The sequence below is a fragment of the Artemia franciscana genome, chromosome 20 (genome assembly GCF_032884065.1).
Source record: "Artemia franciscana chromosome 20, ASM3288406v1, whole genome shotgun sequence".
Classification (NCBI taxonomy): Eukaryota; Metazoa; Arthropoda; class Branchiopoda; order Anostraca; family Artemiidae; genus Artemia; species Artemia franciscana.
Genome location: NC_088882.1, coordinates 9,062,136 through 9,080,360, shown reverse-complemented (window position 1 = coordinate 9,080,360; position 18,225 = coordinate 9,062,136). Strand labels below are relative to the sequence as shown.

Below are 18,225 nucleotides of genomic sequence, written 5' to 3'. Positions count from 1 at the left end.
TGAATCATACAAATAAATGCAATATAAAAATGATAATAGCACAACAGAAAAAAAAAATAAACATACTAGTATTAAAACAAAAAATTCTTCCAAGGGTGGTTCAATGGAAAATCTGTAAGCTTGGAAAAAAACTTATCTGCATCATCAAGAGGATTCGACAAGCTGCCTAGCCTTGCTAGTCCAAGGAGGAACCGGAATTAGGAACTTTAAATATTTGAAAGGACTAGCCTTGCTAGTCCAAGGAGGAACCGGAATTAGGAACTTTAAATATTTGAAATAAGCCCTTCTGATTGGTTGAAAATGTCCTAGAGAAGAACCAGTTATAGGACAGGAGGGAGAGAAACGGCATTATATAGTTCAAACGAAAGGTGGCGTTTGCCAAGATTGAGCTACTGTATATTTGATTTAAAATTAGTAGTTTACATATTTTATGGTTTCATATTTATATGGGAAATTTTATAATATTACATTTTATAAGGAAAATCTTGAAGGGCAAAACTGATTGTCAGATGTGTGCAATTATAGTGAGCGAAAACACAAATATCCTTTTTCAAGAAACGTTTTTTGGAGATAACTTGAATTAATTCAAATTTTTATTGACTCGTAACTACCACTGCTCTCAAGACCAAAGATTTTAACTAGTAATTCCTTTGGTATTTTATTTTCGCATATCAAATGAAGCACACTTTCATGCATGCATCCATTTACTTGACAGGAAAATGGGCATTCATGATTTTTATCGTTATAAAATATACTCATTTTCTTCAAGATTGAAACAATCAGCTTGTAATACACAAACCACCTTGATATTCCTCTTAAACTCACCTTAAAAAATCAAATTCCTCCGATTTTTTTTTTCTTTTTGACTGTTGTTCTTAGGATTCTTGTATTTTTCTCTGAATGTGAGCTAGCTTCTTTTTTTAAAAATTATTTCCAAAGACAAAGTTGACATTGGACTAGGGAAGGCTATTTCCCTGGGCTGGATTGTGTCAGACAAAAGCACAGGAACAAAGGTACCAAAATTTGAAAGAGAGGTTGAATTTATTGATGATAAGGTTCAAACAAATTTACAATCTTTTCAAAAAGGAAACGAACTGGACAAATTTATTTTATTGGAATACAAGAAAAGAAACTTGGTTCGAGAGGTGCAAGTTTCTCATTTTTGTTATAACAAAACTTCTTGGCAAGAAGAAATAATCTGAATTAGATATTAGCAAATATTTTGAAATTCAAAATGAGACGGAAGAGTGAAAAAAGGTACCGAACGTTACACTACAGAATTAATTATATTTTTGGATTGCAAACGATAAATTATACAAAATAACAAGTGCCTTGTATCTGAGCATCTATTGTTTATAAAAATAGTAGAAATGAAACATAATAAAGAATTTAGCTGATCTTCTCAGTTAGGCTTAAAAGCAGATACTGTTGAAGGACATTTCTGTTGGTAAAATAAATTAATAAAAAAATCCAAAATAAAGAAAGCACTTCAGCGATATAAATTATATATATATATATATATATATATATATATATATATATATATATATATATATATATATATATATATATATATATATACATTACATATATTATCTATTATATAAATTATAAAATGTATATTATATAAATTATAAAATGTATATTATGTAAATGTATATTACATTTCCTTTTTAGCCTTATAAAATGTAATATATGTAATATTAGTAGTTTACATATAGTAGTTTACATTTAATAACAGTAGTTTACATATTATGACAGCAATTCTGCGATACTTAATCCCAACCACACTAATCTGCAAATATAAAGCCCAAATTATATATTTTTCATGCATTTTGCCCTGCATCACACTTGTTTCAACCCATGTACTCTTAAATTGACTCAATACTGAAGAAAGCATAAAACGGAGAAACATATTGGAATTATAACTGGGACATTGGGAGGGAATACACAAACTGCAATTATTCTCCATATTATGAAGTAAGAATTGCTTTCTAAATATGTTTCCTTTTTAGCAGCCCCCATTCTCGGCTTATGCTGAGTTTGTTGTATTTTATTCCCTTAAGTCAGACTTTTTCGTGATAATGGCGAAGGTCAGGCTCACAACGAAATATACATATATATATATATATATATATATATATATATATATATATATATATATATATATATATTTATATATATATATTTCGTTGTGAGCCTGACCTTCGCCATTATCACGAAAAAGTCTGACTTAAGGGAATAAAATGCTAATACTGAAATGCTAATAATGAACATATATAATGCTAATATTTTAATTCTTTGAGTGGCTTGAGACTTTAACAAGTAATGAAGATTGTCAATTACACAATCGATTCCCCCTTCAATTTTTTCCCCCTCCTAGATTTTGAAAAATACCTTATTTGTTTATTTCCATTGACCCCCCAATCCCCAAGATGGATCTTGAAAAATATACTACACTATGACAGAGCGTAACCGGAAATTTACTACGGACAATAAAGTCAAAAATCAAGCGAAAATAAATTACCACACTGTTACCATCAGTTTTGTTTTCGGTCAAATTAATAAAAATACAACCCCCCTTCATTGCTTGGATTTTTTTGTGTGTGGGGATAGTTTCATTCGTTGGTATTTGGGGATATTGAATTCAGAAGTGCGTTTATTCATTTTTGTTGTACAGTCTTGAAATATTGGCCTCATTTCTTATTCCGTCCTTTATTGAGCACGAGGATATCAGCATAAATAACTTAATAATAGGCAGGTATTGACACAAGAGAAGCAAATACATGGGCTAGTTTATACAGCATTTTCGCGCTAACCGCAGTTGTGGGAGTCCTTAAAACATTTTTCCTAGCTTCTTCCACTTTCCAATCGTATCTGTAACCTATCGATCCATAGCCTCCAGTGCTGTGATCCCTTTCAACTTTTTCCATATACTCCGGTGGTATGTTGTCACCATATTTCGGCTCTAAAAAGTAAACAATTTAGCTTTTGTGACTTGATTATGCTTTGAAGTCGCTAACTAAAATATGAAACAATAAATTAGGGCACCCCAGGGGCAAACAAAATAAGGCCGAACCTAAAGCGAATTGAAGCTTTTTTTAGAATATGTTCATACATTTTAACAGAAAGAGTAAAATAATTCTGCTCAATAATTAAACATTGAACAATAGTTTGTCGCGCCTTGGACTCCCTGGTCCAACCCCTATGATTTTAAGGGCTGCAAAAAGAGGAGTAAATCCGTCTACCATAAGAACTCAAAGGTATATTTATGCTCAGCTACGAGTCGGACTTAAAAACCGTCTTAAGATGAAATGACAAGGGCCCTGGATAGAACTGTAACAGTTAAAAAGGAGCAGGGGAAGGTGCCATTGCCTCACCTTGTTATTTCCTTGATTATATCCTCAAAGCATGGGACCAGTGTCAGAATTTTTGCGTTCTATCTGACCTCAATTTCTTCTTAGTCACTTATGCAGACATTTTAACTTCAGCCACACTTTGGGCAGCGTTTCAGAAAATTTCCAAAAAAAATGTCAACAGAATGCTTAAAATGTGGCCTTCAATTCTATGCTGAAAAGTCCTACGTAGTGCTTTTTAATTGGAAAGGCCCACTTCTGGATGAAATTGTACTTGGAAATTCAAAGATCCTTCCCTTCTGACCAAATCGTTTATCTTGGTAATTCCACTGAAAATACAATTGCTAACAATTGTCATCTCCTAACAGAGCACATCAACTGCTCTCCCCCACATCGTCTATAATGCACCCTTCAGGATGATTCTTGCGAATTCGGATAAATTGAAAATCGACTCCACGTTCTTCTGTTTCATAAAATACATACTGAGATATCCAATTTGGACACGCTGTTCAAAGCTCATAAGTAATTTTCATATAGAAGATTTTACTGCATCTATTACTAAACTTATAAAGAAAAACAACCGAAAGAGTTCAAAACATGCTTGGAACCATTTATTCTACACTGGTTAAATTTTCATAGTTGTATAATGCTCTTTTACTTTTTTCTTTTTTTGTATGTAAACAGGTGAAATAAGTAATAATTGTATCTAAAAAACCCACACCTCCTCTCCCTTCTCTCTCTCTGAATGAGGCTTAAGGTCCTGAAATCGGGTAGAACTAAGAAAACAAGTTAATGGTACAAATACAATTTCGTTGACGAGCGACAGAGGGAGAGGGAAAAGGAGACAGAGAGAGAGAGAGAGAGAGAGAGAGAGAGAGAGAGAGAGAGAGAGAGAGAGAGAGAGAGAGGAGAGAGAGAGAGAGAGAGAGAGGAGAGAGAGAGAGAGAGAGAGAGAGAGAGAGAGTAGCACACGCACATACGTGCGCTTGCACAATTCTTCAGTGAAGCGCCCCAACAATCTAGATCTAAAAGAATATAAAATAAAGTAGCTAGCAAAAGTAACTGGCACTAATCATAAAAGTAAAAACATATGATTGGTTCTTTCACATTAAGCCGTATAACCTTACATACTACTGTGAATTAAGACTTTACGTAATCTTATCAACCAAATTTTGTCCGTAACGTGGGCAGAGCCAAGTAGACTTGAGCCCAACTTTGAAGGTTAAGTTATATTGCGTGCGTTTATCTTCCGTTATGGAGGAGCCAACACAACAGCAACAAAATTCATCTCCTGGATGATATAAATTTTGAAAAATATTTGATCAACATTACCTAGAAAGCCTTTCATGCTTGATCAGAGCTTGAATTTCTGTCTTCATTCCACATTTTTAGTTTTTAAGCAGTTTACTTATAATGACGTGATGAATTTAGACGATAATTATGATGGTTTAAATCTTAGAGTAAAAGTAACTAAGTAGATCTTAGAGTAAAAGTAACTTTATCAAGCGAGAAAAATTACGCTTAACTTAACGTAGTTCAATCCCTTAGCACAAAAAATTTCGTACGCAGCGTTAAAACCGCTTAACGATCGCCTTGAGTTTTATACAGTTTGGAAGATACTATCAATTTAAATTATCTTTTTTTTTTAAATTAGATTTCCGTTTAAGTAGTTGCATTTGTTTTACAGACTGTTTGACGTCGTAGCAATTTTGTCAGATATTTTGAGGATCTTAGTGTCTCGAAAAAGCGAAAAAAAAAAATCAAAATTATAATTTTGAAAAAAAACCTTCAAAGGGAAAGCCATGCTCACGGTTATAACTATTTTAAGGGGACTTAAATTTTACACTAGTGAAGATTACCGACTGTATTATCAAATGTCGGGAAGCCTTTTCAGTCTTTCCATTCCACTGTTTGTAAAAATCGGGCCTTTTTTTAGGTGGGGGGGGGTTAATGAATAACTTTTTGGTAGAAAAGCAGTACAGCCTTTTCCGTTAATTTCCAAAATACAAGGACTTCTAAAAACAAAGACCAGATGTTGCATCATACATGAATTAAAAACAGAACCACCTCTTTGGCGACAATTAGGATGCATACTAACAGTAAGTCGACCGTCTCTATCAAGGATCTAAGTTAATGACAATAATTTTTTGCAGTGGTTACTTCCTTTAGAATAATCTTTGCCTTTGAATATACAACAGAAAATTGATAAAATCATATAATTGATTTTATCAATCAATTGATAAAAAAAATCAAAGCATAAACTAAGACTATACCAGAGAAGAAGAAAGTGTCATGCGCATCGCGCGCTGGATGCTACTGAGGCTGAAATTGTGCATCAAAATTCCAAAACGACGACTCGACGTAATTATTTGTGTGCATTTCAGAGAACCTGTGAAATTGTAGAAATAACAAAATATTAAAAATCAAAAATACAAGACATATGTAGAAGCAAACGATGAATAAGAGATCAAACAATTTCTTCTAATCCATGAAAGATAAAAAGATTATTTTATTTTCATCAGCTAACAATATATATATATATATATATATATATATATATATATATATATATATATATATATATATATATATATATATATATATATATATATATATATATATATATATATATATATATATATATATAGCCAATACGAGAAGGTCAAATGACCTGTGTGTAGTGGCTCAAGTATTTAATAAAATCATGTCCTAACAACATGAAAATGACAACGAAAAAAAAAAATCAAATTAAAAAATAATCTCCACAAAGAGCCCGGTCTCACCTTGCACCTCACCTAAGGAGAAACTTTTGACCTGTGATATAAATAAAAGAAAAACTAATTCAGAGTCCCTAATGATGTCTGGGAGGCTGTTTAAAAGGGCTGCAATCACTTGACGAAAAAAAGGGCTGACCTCACTATATATCTCTTCTCATACACTAGCTCACCCGCTGTCCATGTTTGACACTTAGATTAAGTTAAAAATATATCCACAAAATACGTTGGTGCAAAATCATTCAAACATCTCTGGCGCCAAGGCTCAGTAGTGTTACAGAAACTGTGACCCATGGTTCACAGTCCTGGAGCAACACATATAACTATATCTCACTGATAATAGATGTACATTCTCCCAAATCACGTTTGCAGATGCGTTGTGATTATTGTAAGTTATTATTTGCAGGGTCAGTGGAAGTTCTGGTATAAGCTCTGTGTGTGCGAAGTAGTCTTCAGACTCTGTATCCGTATCGATTTCATTTTACCGTTATTTAGACCGTGGACTATTTAATGCGGTTAATAAATATCTTTGAAACGATTCGAATATTTGATACAACTACGATGAAATACTATTAATTCGAGATACAAAAATTCTGCTTGGGTCTTTGAAGAGATAACATGGATTTTTTTTTTGAAGTATTCATTGTCATTTGATTTCTCGAACGTTTATCTTCGAAGCTAGGACATTTTACTTAGATAAAATGTTAGGAATTCGCAAAGTTAAAACTTCAAAATAGAAAAAGTAACAGAAGCAATTTTATTTTTGGAGCAATTTTTGTCTCATATTTTAAAAGTTTTGGAATGGGAGGGGGAGAGGTAAGAAAAACCGTAATGTCATATATCTTCGCAACACCTCCTATGTCTGTGCTCAATCTTCAAGGAGAATTGGGCCATGGGATACTTTTATTTCAAAATGCCCAACCTGGCAAAATCACCATTTATCTTTCCCTTGTGTATCATTTCTTCCTTCACGGAGGGTAACCCTTGTTAATGGAAGTCACCGACTAATTGTAGAAAAGAATAAAAATATCCCTCCAGCATTAGCTCAAGTGGAATTCCAAAAATTTAGAGTGACCAGGTTCCATGAGTTCCTAGAAATTTACACCGGAGATCGGCAGCAATTGTTGCGGTCATCCCCCAGCTAAATATATACATTTCGAAACCACTCTCCGACTGTTCCTCCACCCTCCCAGCTGAAATAGCTACAACATACAAGGCTCTGAAGGTGGTCTACGCAAATCCTCCTCCCAGGAAAAAGGTAGTTGTATTCTCAGACTCCCAACCATCTCTACAAATTATTAAGAAAATCCATTTTGAAGTTACTAACAGAGATGTCCATCGGTTGCGAGAGTTGATAATCGCCCTTGCCAAGGAGGGGGTAGAACTGGCTTTCCAACACGTATTCACCAGCCACCAGGAATACGTTTTAACGAGGTGGCTGACTAACTGGCAACCAAAGAATCCAGAGGTCTTCTGAAATCGTCCACAACTCTGTATCTATCACCCTTGGTGATGCAATGAGACGTAGGAATTGCAAAATACCTCACTATAGACCGTTGAAACTCATATTGAAAGACCGCAGTGATAATTCGACGTTTCTAAGGATTAAGAGCCAAGCAATGATTCTCAGGAGGGAAGAACAGTTATAAAAAAAAAAAAAAAAAATAATCCCTCTCTGTCGCCAATGGCCATCAACAGCCGAGACTATTCAACATCTCCTGTTTGAATGCCCCAAAGTCGGCAACAATCTCCTCCAAGCTTTGAGGATTAAGAACAAAGCAATGATTCTCAGGAGGAAAGAACTGTTATGAAGAAACACACCTGAGCCCTCTCTGTCACCAATGACCATCAACAGCCAAGACTATTCAGCATCTCCTGTTTGAATGCTCCCAAGGCGGCAACAATCTTCTCCGAGCTTTGATTCTCAGGAGGCAAGAACAGTTATGAAAAAAACACTTAATCCTTCTTTGTCGCCAATGGCCATCAAAAGCCGGGAGAATTCAGCATCAACTGTTTGAATACCCGAAGTCGGCAACAATCTCCTCCAAGCTTTGAGGATTAAGAGCCAAGCAATGATTCTTAGGAGGGAATAACAGTTATGACAAAAAAAAACTAAAGTCCTCTCTGTCACTAATGACCATCAACAGCCGAGACTATTCAGCGTCTCCTATTTGAATGCCCCAAAGTCGGCAACAATCTCCTCCAAGCTTTGGTTCTGAGGAGGCAAGAACAGTTATGGAAAAAACTCCTAATCCCTCTTTGTCACCAATGGCCATCAACAGCCGAGACTACCCAGCATCTCCTGTTTGAATACCCAAAGTCGGCAACAATCTCCTCCAAGCTCTGAGGATTAAGAGCCAAGCAATGATTCTCAGGAGGGAAGAACAGTTATGAAAAAAAAAAACACCTAAGCCCTCTCTGTCACCAATGGCCATCAACAGCCGAGACTATTCAGCATCTCCTGTTTGAATGCCCCAAAGTCGGCAACAATCTCCTCCAAGCTTTGATTCTCAGGAGGCTAGAACAGTTATGGAAAAAAAACTCCTAATCCCTCTTTGTCGCCAATGGCCATCAATGGCCGAGACTATTCAGCATCTCCTGTTTGAATACCCAAAGTCGGCAACAATCTCCTCCAAGCCCTGAGGATTAAGAGCCAAGCAATGATTCTCAGGAGGGAAGAACAGTTATGAAAAAAGACCCACCTAAGCCCTCTCTGTCACCAATGACCATCAACAGCTGAGACTATTCAGCATCTCCTGTTTGAATACTCAAAGTCGACAACAATTTTCTCCAAGCTTAAAAGATCCACCAAGAAATTAGGATTTCAGGTAAGTATTAAGCTGTTCTCAGAAGCAGACCTCCCAACCCAGGAAGAGAGACATATATTCATAAGGATCATTGACTTCTTCCGTAGTCTCAAAGTTTAATAAAAGATTTCCTGAAAATGGTAAGGAGAAAAGTCGACAAGCAGAAGAAGGGAAGGATCCTGTATACCTTACGAGTATTTACTCTTAAATTGCGGGGAAAAGGTAGCAGAATCCTATGCTTCCACTGTTTGGCCCTTATGAAAAATCCCAATTAGTTTTCTTTCCCTTTTGGAAGAATACAAATTCAAGGCCAGGGAGAGAGAGAGAAGAGAAGAAGAAGTTTATTATTATTCAATACAATTCAAAATCGAATGACAATACACTTATTCCCCCTCGAAAGGCTCCATGCCCAGAGATACAAGGGGGATAAATACAAGGAGGAGAATCAATCAACTTTAAAGCCAGAGGGACCCCAAAAAATTGGGTCCAAGTGTTTTCTAAGGAAGAAGAACTATAAAATTCACATTATAAGTAGAAGTATCTGATGTAGCTAAAACCGAATATTTAATAGGGCATTTTCCATATATTGAAGAGAATAATATAAATAAAGATATATTTTTTGCCGCATTATTCCTTGCAAAGCCGTATGCAGTAAAATTTTTAATATTTCTTACATTTTTTTTAATGAAAAAAATATATTGTTTAAAAATTCCTTTCGCTTTGTAGAGACAGTGCAAAGTCAATGTCAGGACACAAAACTGGCTTAGCACTCAAGTTTGTTTTCTATTTCTTACTTTTTTTTTTATTGTAATTATCTTTAATGATCCCGGTCCTTAAAAATGTACATTACTGACAATGAGAATATCATTGCTCAGGTTCGTGTGATACTGCAGAAAAATTCAATCAATTTAATTTTGAAATAAGTGTAAATTATAAAAAGTAAAACGTTCAACCTTGTTGTGAATTATGCTCTTCCTAATTGCCAACCAGTTAATTATTGTAACTGATAGTTTAAGAAAATTGTTTTTTTTACATCACCTAACTCTTTTCCAAATGCCCACTTTGCCACGTCCTTAAAAAACAAAACTGATAGGAAATTAAAATCTAGTACCTAAGCAGATTTTATAAAAGATAAATTCGGGGTAAATTCTCAAATGTCTTGTAACCTTTTCATTGAACAATGTAAGGCAAAAAAAGGGATCAAATTCTGCTCAGATTTACTGCAAAATATAAGTTTGGCAGCTAATTCGGTTAGACTTGCTGCTCTCCTGGGTCTTTTTTGTTTCATTTTGATCCAATAAGTATAAAAAAATAAAAAAATTGTGTTCAAGGTTTAGGTCTAGGAAAGGATTTGACTGTATTGGCTGAAAATTTCGTTTTGACAAATTAAAAGATATTTTCCCATGCAAAATCTTTTAATTTGGTAGCTTGAAATTGAGTCAAAACTGTAACATAGAAAATCTGGATCTTTTGGACACAAAAAATCAGCATGAAACAAAGGACGACAACTTATAATTATTAAATCAGTGCGAGAATTTTTTTTTTTCATTGGTAATATTTAAGTTTTGGTTATATTTTTATTATTTGGGAACTAAAGAAAAAACTGTAGGATCCAACAGTTTATTCATGATGAAAAAAGCTTTTTGAGACAGATGAATTTGGAGCAGAGCTGGTTAGAGCCATTTTCTATCCACCAAACTCAGTTTACCTAAGGCAAAATATTTTGTCTATGAACAAATATCTTTTCATTAGAAATATAAACAAAAACATGCTAGATGTCCAAATTGAGTTTGATCTAGATTAAATAAAAAAAAAAAACTAATTTTTTTTAGCTGAAAGTAAGGAGCGACATTAAAACTTAAAACGAACAGAAATTACTCCATATATGAAATGAGTTGTCCCCTCCACAATCCCTCGCTCTTTACGCTAAAGCTTTTAATTGTTTTAAAAAGTAGAATTGTGGCAAAGAGTCAAACTTTAGTGTAAAGAGCGAGGGATTGTGGAGGGGACAACTCATTTCATATACGGAGTAATTTCTGTTCGTTTTAAGTTTTAATGTCGCTCCTTACTGGAAAAAGTAGGACACCTAAGTTAGGTCCCAGTGAGGCTTTTTAAGTTTTCACCTCCTTACTTACAACCAAGGACTCCTTTCAAACCTGGAAAAAGGATTCATCAAAATAGATCTATTATGCAAATTAAGTTTGTAGAGGGTCACATCGCTGTCGGCAGAATATTGAATCAAACAGGTTTTCAATTTCCCAGTTTTGCGGCATATTTTACTGTCAAGCTAATTTCTATAAGGAGACGGTAAGTTTGTCAAGCAAAAACGTCCAAGAGACATCACTATGTAAATTCTGGTTCGCAAAATTCTTCGTTCTTATGGAAAAGTCCAAAAAAGAAAAAAAAAATAGTTGAAAACCCATCAAAAAGAGAACACCAAAAGTAAGTTTTTGCGGGAGAATAGAAAGAAAACTACTATTTATTTTTAAAGGGAGTTAAGACGGTTGTAAAATCAATCTTTCAATTCTAATCTGAAACTGAAGCAAACCGAATGTTCACATACAGGAATACATTTTTTATCAGCCAATGTTGAATTTTAAATCAAATATACTCGATCATGGGCCTGAGGCAGAGAATTTAGAAGGGTAAAAGTTTTCTTTTGCGCTAAATCTTGCTTCATTTTATGCTTTTATCTTTTCACTGAAGTGCTTTCTTTATTTTGGATTTTTTATTAATTTATTTTACCAACAGAAATGTCCAACAGTATCTGCTTTTAAGCCTAACTGAGAAGATCAGCTAAATCCTTTATTAGGTTTTATTTCTACTATTTGTATAAACAATAGATGCTCAGATACAAGGCACTTGTCATTTTGTATAATTTATCGTTTGCAAACCAAAAATATAATTAATTCTGTATTGTAATGTTTGGTATCTTTTTTCACTCTACTGTCTCATTTTGAATTTCAAAATATTTGATAATATCTAATTCAGTTTATTTCTTCTTGCTAAGAAAGTTTTGTTATAACAAAAATGAAAAACTTACACCTCTCGAACCAACTTTCTTTTCTTGTGCTCCAATAAAATAAATTTGTCCACTTCATCCCAATAGATGCTCAGATACAAGGCACTTGTTATTTTGTATAATTTATTGTTTGCAATCCAAAAATATAAATCCTGTAGTGTAACGTTTGGTACCTTTTTTCACTCTTCCGTCTCATTTTGAATTTCAAAATATTTGGTAATATCTAATTCAGATTATTTCTTCTTGCCAAGAAGTTTTGTTATAACAAAAATGAGAAACTTGCACCTCTTGAACCAAGTTTCTTTTCTTGTACTCCAATAAAATATATTTGTCCATTTGGTTTCCTTTTTGAAAAGATTGTAAATTTGCTTGAGCCTTATCATCAATAAATTCAACCTTTCTTTCAAATTTTGGTACCTTTGTTCCTGTGCTTTTGTCTGACACAATCCAACCCAGGGAAATAGCCTTCCCTAGTCCAATATCAACTTTGTCTTTGGAAATAATTTCCTAAAAAAGAAGCAAGCTCAAATTTAGAGAAAAAATACAAGAATTCTAAGAACAGTCAAAAAGAAAAAAAAAATTCAGAGGAATTCAATTTTTTTAAGGTGAGTAAGAGGAATATTAAGGTGGTTTGTGTATTACAAGCTGATTGTTTCAATCTTGAAGAAAATGAGTATATTTATAATGATAAAAATCATGAATGCCCATTTTCCTGTCAAGTAAATGGATGCATGCATGAAAGTGTGCTTCATTTGATATGTGAAAATAAAATACCAAAGGAATTAATAGTTTGAATATTTGGTCTTGAGAGCAGTGGTAGTTAGGAGTCAATACAAATTTAAATTAATTCAAGTGGTCTCCAAAAAACGTTTCTTGAAGAAGGATATTTGTGTTTTTGCTCACTAAGAATTGCACACATCTGACAATCAGTTTTGCCCTTCAGGATTTTCAGAGATTTCCCTGGGGAATATATTTTACCAGTCTCCCATGTTTGCTTCTTGAGATATATATTTATCAGATAGCCTTCTTCTTCTTTTTCTTCTCATAGTAGCCATAGACAATTTAGTTTGTACAATTAAACTCTGTTCCTTTTTCTACTTTAAATTAGTGAATATGTAAATGATTTATGCCATTCTAAAAAAAAACAAAAAGCAAATGACTGTGGATTGCCAGTTTAATATACATATACTGATAGTTATTCCTTAAATTTTTAATAATTCTTTATTTAATAAAGTCAAAAAAGGGAAAATGTTTAAAATGTATTTTGTTTTCAGAAAAGTTCAAATTACATTCTGGTCTTGAGAGGCATGGGAGTTACCAGCCATACTCATGTTAATTTTTGGTTGTTTTGAGTTTGACTTGGTTATTGATTGTAATATCTGGTCGTTATGGGGTTTCATTTATCTATTGGAGTTCTTTACTTTTCTTTGAAAAAATTGTTTTGTCGAGAAATTTTTCTAGTTAATTTTAAAAATAAACATTACGCTAAAGTTTTTTACTGTTTTAAAAAGAAGAGCTGAGAGAAAGAGTCAAACTTTAGTGTAAAGAGCGGGGCGTTGATAAGGAAGCAGCCCCTTTCATATACAAAGTAATTTCTGTTCGTTTTAAGTTTTAATGTTGCTCCTTACTTTCAGTTGAAAAAACTTGTTTGTTTTTTTTATTTAATTTTGTAGTTAGGATCAACAGTGGAAAATAATACTGGAAGTGTGTTAGCCCTCATTAATAATAGATTAAGATGACATCACCTCTATTTCTTTCATATACAAAAGTTGAGTTTCAGTTTTGCTAGTCTTGCAGGGTAGGAAACTTCCCACATGCTGGATATCACTGGTGGCACATATTCCAACATCTTTATGTTGTTGTTTTTTTTTAAATAAGGGGCAGCTAGGGACATTCCTTCTTCAGCCTTAGGATGCAGAAGTCTCTTATACAGAAGACTGATGGCAACAGGTAGAAAGAGTATGCTTAATCACCTCCCCATGGTTGAACTAGCACCAGCAGTAGACATCTTAGCATGAATACTGAATTTTAATTCATTATTTATAGTGATTCTGAGATCTTGCTCAATATTTACAGAGGAAAGTGGGTAGCCTGAGAGAAAATAAGAGCAACAAGGGTTCATTTTGCTAATGTGAATGACCTGGCACTTCAGAACATAAAATTCAAGAAGCCTCAGCCTATTGATCAAGCAGTCTAAGGATTATTTTGTAGAAGGACATGATCTTCACAGGGCAAGGGTGGTTCAATATGCTTCAGGTTGCCAGCATAGAGCATTAGTTTACTGCTGATACTAGAATGAGCATTATTGATGGAGAAATTAAAAAATATAGGACCTAAAATACTTTGCTGAGGAACTCTATTCAAAACATTTTTAGACTAAGAAAGAATATGGCTACAAGAGCCTTCAAATAACTGAGCACATTGAAATTGCATATAAAGAAAATCAAGGATCCAAAGTAAGGACTTCTCTTCAAGCTTGACAGCATGTATTTTGATTGTAAGTCACTTATGACAAACTGCTTGTCATAGTATGTATCTGTTTGTAAGTAAAGCAGAATCTTGTCAGCAGGCACCCCTGTATCAAGCCACATAGTTGTATGGTCATATGATTCAAGGAGGTTGGTATCTACATATCTTCCAGTGCAAAACCATGCTGTGAGCTGTGCAAGAGATTATTTGCTTCAAGATATCTAATAACTGCAGAATTGATTATTCTTTTAAAAACCATAATAACTGATGATGTCATGCTAATAGGTGAGTACTTTTCAACAAGGTTCTTTCTATTTTTCTGAAATACTTCAATGGTATAGGCTGTTTTCCAATCCAGTGGTAGTCTGAAAAGACTTAATGATAACTTGAACAGCAAGGAAAGAGGTTGGGACAAGACTGTTCAACATTCATGGACAATACAAGGATGAATGCAATTTGGACCAGCAGATATTAAGCAATGACTGAACCATTTCAAAGATGTGCAAATACAGATGAGACAATTGATTTTATCCTTTCAGAATATCCTCATAACTGAGAGAAATATCCTTAAAAGAAAGATAGAATTATTAGGTCTGGAGATTCCCACTCTGCTAGTTTTGGGTTTTAGTTGTTTCAGGAAAGAAATAAAGGAAATAGTTGTATTGGTAGTTCTCTTGTCTTTGATAAATATCTACAATTGGTTGTAGTTTAACTGTTGTTTAAGTAGGATATTTTATCAGTAAAAAATCTGAATTTCTGTAATTTATAATTACAAATTGATAGAGAACTGATATTTAGTAAAAATAAATCTGGGGCAGTTTATATCACTGACTTACAAATAACGTGAAAATATCATTTGATGCCTTTTTTATGCTCTTCCCAAAATAATAATTGCTTTACTCATAAATTTAATCTTAAGCCCATTATGGGCTCTCAAAGATGATACCTTTTTCTCCCATTTTAGATACTGCTGTTAGCATCATTCTTGTATAAACTAGTGTACCTGTAAGTTGAATCAACTGTGACAAAATTGAGAGCCAGAAAACAAATGGAAAATGTATAATTTGGGCTATATATTTACACACAAGGAAGAGTGAGGTAAAGTATAATGGAGCTACATTTGAAATTTGTTAAACAAAATTAATCTTCATATAAAGAAGTAAGCATTGTTGTTTTTAGCCCTTTTTTATAGCCAGAAATAGAGAAAAAGGTATCATCTTTGAGGGTCTCTAATGGCTTTAAAATCGGATTTCCCAGTAAGGTAATTATTATATACAGAAAAAGCATGTAATGATGCTTTTTCAATATAATACAAGATTCCATAACTGACATAAGGTAATTTCACATGCTCTTTCCATATATACTAATTAATTGAGTTGAAGATGTACTTCCTTTCCTAACCAATGATCCTATATATAGCCCTATTAATGTGTTTATTTGTTACATCAATGCAGTCATTCCATCTAGCTCCTATACTGAATCAATTATCTTCTCAGTTTTCAATTTATCTCAGTGTAGGATTGACTGCAAAATTTACCAAAATGTTATTTGAAATGATTGTAAAAAGTGTATCCTATATAATCGATTGCTTATGTATCCTGGCTAATAAAAAATGAAAAAGAAGGTTCCAGAATACTCCTGACTCTTGTTGAATCTGAAAGAGCTCTCAGCATTGTTTTCAACTTTAAGCTAAGATATCATGGGCACATTTAGAACATGATTTCTGAGGCATCAGGCTGATCAGACAAAGTTTCAAGCACTTAGGGAATCAGATTTTTGTACAAATCTACAAGGGGATTGTTGGACCTACTGTTGAGTATATGAATGTGATTTGGGAACCCCATTATAAAACAGATTCAGCTGTACTAGAAGAGTTTGAAAGAGGCACCATCAAACTTCTCTGGTCTTAAAGACTTAAGCTAGGAAAAACAATTATAGACAAATGAGAGGAGACCAGATACAATTCTACAAAGGAAAACACAACCTGGAGAAACTGTTTTTCTGGAAGTACTTTCTCCTTCCAAAAACATGTATTACCAGAGAACACCATGAAAAAGTGTCCAAACAAACTTGTATCAATAGACAGATCAAGAGCCAGTTTTTGGAGCATCCAAGCAGATCCTACTCCCAAAAACAATGGTGACATCAGAAATTTCAGATAGTTTCAAAAATGGTCTGGATTGATTATGGAGAGAATGTTTTTACACACATGATTCATAGACATTACAAAATAATGGACATCTATCTAGAAAGTGCTGAAATAGTGATGCTTCCCTTATGGCACTGAGGATCCTGCAAGTTATTGTGTAAGATAGGTAGAAATATTTTGCATATTATAAAGTAAGAATCTTATGGTTTTAGTGTTTCTGTTTAGATTTTGGATGTTCCTTGGGCTTTATATATTTAGAGAAAGCATACAAAAAGAAATTAAGTAGTATGTCACCATGTCTTTACTTTAGTTATGATCTGCAATATATTGACTGCAAAACTCAAATATCTACAAAAAAACTCTCATTAATGGCTGGATGTCTACAGACATACAATCAGATTTTTACTCTTGTATACACTAATCCTGTAAACAAAGAAAATGCAAATTATTTTCTTTTGTCCCAAAACAGTAATGATTAATTTCAGATAATGCTTTTTAAAATCAGTTACAAGTCTAGGCCTAAAATTAAAAAACCTATTATAACAGTAGCCTAGGCCTACTAGTCATTGTCTTGGATTTTGAATGAATTTGTTACAATTTCAGTTAGACTCTTGGGGTGTGTTCCAGCCGATGGTTTTTCAGCAACTGGAATTACTGCATGGTATCTGCCCATTTTTAACTGCAGTAGAGCCAGTGGGAATGGCACAGTAAGCTGACTAGCAGTAGCATCATTTTCAAATTAAATACACATGTTTAAATTTAAGGGAGAGTTTAATGCTGATTAATATAATTTTTTTTTAATCCTTCTGTTTCAGAGCATTTGGAGAGGTTCTAAGCCAACCATGATGCAAAAAATGGTGGATATAAAGTGAAAATAGTTATAATAAAAAATAGAATAACAAAGAACCTAGACACTTTTTGGATATACATTACTGGAAAAGAAATTACAGTGAAAAATTAAATTTACGAAATAATATAGACTAGCCCTCAATTGTAAATAGTTTCCTGATAGTGATGTAACAAATAAAGGATACAAAGTGAAATAGTTATAGCCTAACAAAAAAAAACAGAATAATAAAGAACCTAGACACTTATTGGACATATATCACTGGAATTGAAATTACTGTTATAGCCTAATATTATAACCTATATAGTTATAGCCTAATAAAAATAGAATAGCCTGGACATATATTCTGGAAAAGAAATTATTGGAAAACTGGAATTTAGATAATAATACAACCCTCACCTGTGAATAATTTCCTAAATCTGGATAATCTCTCTTCTTTGTTGTTGTTGTTGATGTTGAATGTGGTGAAGAGGGCGATGCTACATTAAAATTGAAATTTCCTAAAGTGCCAGTGTTGCCACGTATATAAGAAACCAACCAGTCAAACTGGCACCAAAAAAAAACGGACCACGTAAGAGCCCCGTAAAGGGACAGGATAAGTGCCCAGGATGCACAAAAAACCTGGATGAGAATTCACAAGCTGTCAATTGTGACAATTGCCCCAATTGGTTCTGTATCGAATGCCTAGGATTAAGCGATGAACAGTATGTCCTGCTAGGGAAAATGAATCGCACTATGAAATGCGAATGGACCTGCCCCTGGTGCATCTAAAATAAACCTGTGCGTGACGCCGAAACCCTA

At 33.7% G+C, this 18,225-nt stretch overlaps 1 long non-coding RNA gene across 1 annotated transcript; it reads right to left on the bottom strand.

Annotated features, from left to right (window-relative positions):
* Positions 1-2,196: 2,196 nt before the first annotated feature.
* On the bottom strand, positions 2,197-17,883 carry LOC136040411 (uncharacterized). Its single transcript, XR_010620707.1, has 4 exons — positions 17,824-17,883; positions 11,981-12,466; positions 5,630-5,745; positions 2,197-2,968 (listed from the first exon to the last, which is right to left on the bottom strand). It is a non-coding gene; the product is annotated as an uncharacterized LOC136040411 (long non-coding RNA).
* Positions 17,884-18,225: the final 342 nt, after the last annotated feature.